The following is a 5,194-nucleotide window of genomic DNA, read 5'->3' as shown; positions in this document are numbered from 1 at the left end:
AAGAAAGCTCATCAGAGACTCTACTTCCTCAGACGGCTGAGACGAGCTGGTCTGGGAAGCTCAGTCCTCACCTCCTTCTACAGGTGTGCAGTGGAGAGCATCTTGTACTCCAGCATCAACGTGTGGCATGGAGGCTGCACATCTGCAGAAAGAAAAGCTTTGCAGAGAGTGGTGAAGGCTGCACAGAAGTCTGTCGGAGTCAGCCTCCCCACCATCACAGTCATCTACACCTCTAGATGCAGGAAGAGGGCCACCTGCATCATGAAGGACCTCACTCACCCAGCACACACACTTTTTGCCCCACTCCCCTCAGGAAGGAGGTTGAGGAGCTTTAAGTGTAGAACCAGTAGACTGAGGAACAGCTTCTACCCTGAGGCTGTTAGACTCATGAATCTCTAACTAGAATAATCACTGTGAAAAATTACATCATGTTGCTGCTGATCTGTTTCATGTTGCTGCTGATCTGTTTCAATGTTGATGTGTTCATGCGTGCTCATCTGCTCACACAGACTCATTTTCATGTTTGTGCTGATGTTCAATGTTTTTATGTTATGAGTGCTTAGTGTATATTTAGTTGATGTTTTTCTTAGTTCATATCTTAGATGTTATTACTGTTTTTCTTATACATTTTATTGTTGGATGTAACTGGGACCCATCCATCCATCCATCCATTTTCTTTACCCGCTTGTTCCATTTTGGGTCACGGGGGTCGCTGGTGCCCATGTCCACCAATCACTGTGCGAAGGGCGGGGTACACCCTGGACGGGTCGCAAGTCCATCACAGGGCCACATAGAGACAAACAACCATTCACTCTCTCATTCACACCTAGGGACAATTTAGAGTTACCAATCAGCCTAACATGCATGTTTTTGGTCTGTGGGAGGAAACCGGAGCACCCGGAGAAAACCCACGCATGCACGGAGAGAACATGCAAACTCCACCCAGAAAGGCCCCTGGACCGGGGTTTGAACCAGGGACTTGCTCGCTGAGAGGCAGCAGCTCTACCAGTTGCGCCACCGTGCTGCCCGTAACTGGGACCCTGTGTAAATAATTTCGCTCCACCACATGTACCACATGAGGTGCGAATGACAATAAAGAAACTCTGACTCTGACTCTGACTTATTAATCTCTAAAAGTACAGTTTATACAAAAGCTTAAATTTTGACGTTTGGAAGATATTGGTGGTTTAAGGCATGCAGCTTTCTCTGCACAACAATTTTTATTTTACTTATTGTGTTCTTTGACATGATTTTTAAAATCTCTAAATAGGCCTCCATCAGATCTGTTTTCCTTAAAACAAAATTGGTCATTTTTGATTGTATGTATTCAGACATAAAATTTATACATAAAATAACCTCAGCATAGCTGTGAGACATGTCAATACCAACTGGCTTTAATGGCAACAAAGCTCTCAAATTATGCAAATTAATTAAATAAATAAATAAATAAATAAATAAAAATACAATAAAGTTAAATCAACTTTAACTTAATTCAGGGTTGTACAAAATAAAACTCTCCTTCATGTACACTTCTACTTCATATCTTCTATGTGAAACAGCCATGTAAACATTTAGCTACTGTTAGAATTTAGGAAGCAGACTTACCTCTGACTTTATAAGATCAGCTCGATTTATGAATGCTGCAGACGATGGACTCTCCAAATCAGTTGTAAAGTTTTCTCTGGCAGACCTAAACCTCAGCCGCCTTGTTGTTATTGCCTCTGCAGTGGTTGTGGTTGTAGTGGTGGTGCTTGTTGCTGTTGCTCCTGGTTTAGACGTTGTTGTAGTGGGAACAACATTTGTAGCAGATGAAGCGTTGGTAGCTAGACTGATTGCAGTATTGGCAGCATTTGTTGCACCTATAGGTGTTGTAGCTGTGACACCTAAAGTTGTATTTGCTACTATGCTAGTTGATGTTCCTGCAGTTGTATTTCCAGTAATCGTAGCATTTGAAGTGGGGGTTGCAGTTGTTACAGGCACAACTGTAAAGACAAGAATAAAATATAAACTGAAATGATGCTGTCAAGAAAACTTCTGCACTTTTTTAAAAAACTAACAAAGGATAACAAAAATTGGTAGAAGGTTAAATAACAAATTACCATACCGTACCATACCACTTTATTTATAAAGCACTTAAAACAGCTACAAGGCCAACCAAAGTGCTGTACAGACAGAACAACAGGTAACACAAAGCAATATAGAAAATGAGGTAAATCAGAATATAGACATAAAAATGATGCAGATAACGACGACAAACCAGTGTGGAGCATACAGGATCTCAAAACAGATCATCTGGTGTTGAAAGCCACCGAATAGTAGTGAGTTTTTAAACGGGACTTGAAAACCGAGAGGGAGGGGGCCTGTCTGACAAGCAGAGGTAACTCGTTTCAGAGTCTTGGTCCTGCTACAGAGAAGGCCCTGTCACCTCTGCGCTTAAGACGAGTTCCTGGAACTGTGAGGAGCAACTGGTCTGCTGACCTCAGGGAGCATGGTGGGACATATGGTTGTAGCAGATTAGAGAGATGGGGGAGGGGGGGCGGCACTGTTCAGTGATTTGTAGACATACATGAGTATTTTGAACAGGATTCGAAAGTGAACCAGTAACCAGTGCAGTGAGGCCAAAACTGGTGTAATGCGCTCTCTTTTGCCTGTACTGGTTAAAAACCGGGCTGCTGCAAATTAAAGCACATTTCTTTGCACTGAACATGAATAAGTGATACAATATTTATGCCGTTAATAATAAATATAAATAACTATCACATGACTTGAAAATAAAAATCCAAAATATACTTCTAAGCTGCTTCCTTTACATTGGAATTAATTTTATCAGGACAGAAACAACAAAAAAAGCTATGTAAAAAGTAATTGGAATTAGCAAAAATTTGGTTATAACATTGTTTACAAAGTGAAATACAACAAACAGTTTATAAAGAAAAAATAAAGGGGAAGTGAAGATAACGCTGAGATTGTCATCATTGTATGTTCTCATACAATAACAAAATTAGTTCTATGCATTTAACCCATCACACCTGAGATACAGCCAGGTGGAGCAGTGGGCAGCTATGTAAGCGCCCAGGGAGCATATAGAGATTGAATGCCTTGCTCAGAGACACCATGACATGCAGAGATGGCTGGGAGTCGAAAGATGGCTGGGAGAGGTGACTTTCTGGTCCCGAGTTGGCTGCCCTGCCTCTACTCCATCTCAACACCCGTAACAGAAAATCCCACAGATTAAAACCAGACAAAAACTTTGTGAAGGCCTACATTTTTTCGTTTTAATGAAGTATTTGTTCACTTCTTAACTTACCTTCTACTCTGATGGAGCTGGGCTGAAAGGTAACGTTGTAAGTGACATTGGTAGCAGTCACAGCATCTACCAGAGTTTGTTGAACTTCGGCAGCTGGTGGGATTTGAGCAGCTGGTGTGGTTTTATTAAACTCTACCTCCACATCTGCTTCAGTTCCATTCACTTGTACTAAGAGTATGCCTGGCCTACAAGAAAAATAAAAATAAAAACATAAAAATTGTGGAAACATGCATAGAAAATATATGATTGAAATGCCAAATTTGTTTTGTGTAACATTGCTTTATCTGATTAACAGGGCTTAATTTGTAAACTGGTTGATGCCGGAACGTAAATAGTGGGCAGGGTGGCAGTGGTGGCGGGGAAGGGGGGGGTGGGTCCTCCCCCAGAAATTTTTTAATAAAGTAGATGCAATTTCCTGCATTTTGGTGTATTTTACCGGGTTGTTAAAAATCTATGTTTACCTACACTTGTAAACACTCCATTTCTGTCAAGCTTCCTACCCCATCTCCCCTTAAATGACGATTTCGAGCCCGACTCCTCCGTCTGTTCATTTTTTTTATTTTTCCCCCCATGTCCTGTCCAGCATTGTGGCACTCAGAATTGTTGTCTGGGTGTCAAGGTGAGGCCCAACAGATTTACTTTCACAAGCAGAGCATTACGGCTGGCCATAATGCTCCACTTGATATATAAATAAACTTTATTAGAATTGGCTTTGGGTTTGTTTCAGATGTAATGGACACAGGGATGAAAAACAAAGGAGAAAATGAAGGCAAAAAGTGGGAAAAGGGTTTAAATGGAAAAAAAGGAGATAGGAGTAGAGAAGAGTGAGGTATAGAGAGAACACACACAGAACACCTCCTGCCAAAGTAGGGGAGTTCCTGGATCCTGTTCCGGCAAATCTGGCTCAAATTAAGCCCTGCTGATTACAGATGATAAATATAAAAAATATCAACATCACTTGATTTGGAAAAATGAACCAAATAGGAATATAAGAAGCAAAAACTTACCTAAACGCAAGGACAAAACAATGAACATACATTAGTCCATATTTAGGACGATAGATGGTGTCATACTGTGGGAAATATTGTGAAAAACATAGGATTAAAATAAATATTTAAAATAATATAGGTGCCATGCAGTGTTGCCAGATAGAGTTGAGGTTTTCCAGCCCAGAAATCTGTTAAAATCCACCACATCACACATAAACCTGCCCAATCAGTATATTGTTACAGTATATTTACTATTTGAAAATGAACGCACATCAGCACAAGCCAAGGTTATTATGTGGCAAAATGCAACAATCCGACAAAAATCTTCCCAGAGTTTCCAACAAAAACAGAATGAAAACCGCCCAATCTGGCAACACTGGTGCCATGTGTACAACTTTACAATCATTTCTCAAAATAACACTTACCGTATCACACACTCGTCTTTCAAGATCTTTAAACTCTTGGCTTCTAGGATCATGGAGTTGCTCAACAAACGATACAACAATAGTTGCTGCAACAACATACACTTGAGAAGGAGCCTGAGTTGTGGTTATTATAGCAGTTATGGAAGGACTGGTGGAAGCCGTGGTTGCTGTTGTTGCACCTGGTTTATATGTTAATGAAGTGAGAACTACATCTGTAGCAGAAGAACCTGTAGTTGTAAAATAGGTTGCTGTATTTGTAGGAGATGACGCTGTAGTTGTAGCATTGGTTTCTGTATTTGTAGCAGATGAAGCTGTAGATATAGCATTGGTTGCTGTATTTGTTGGAGATGAAGCTTTGGTTGAAGCATTGGTTACTATATTTGAAATAGATGAAGCTGTGGTTGTAGCATTGGTTGCTGTATTTGAAGCAGATGAAGCTGTGGTTGTAGCATTGGTTGCCATATTTGTAGCAG

This window comes from Nematolebias whitei, chromosome 1 (genome assembly GCF_014905685.2).
Source record: "Nematolebias whitei isolate Nwh7 chromosome 1, NemWhi1, whole genome shotgun sequence".
Taxonomy (NCBI): Eukaryota; Metazoa; Chordata; class Actinopteri; order Cyprinodontiformes; family Rivulidae; genus Nematolebias; species Nematolebias whitei.
Note: the sequence above shows the minus strand (reverse complement) of the source record.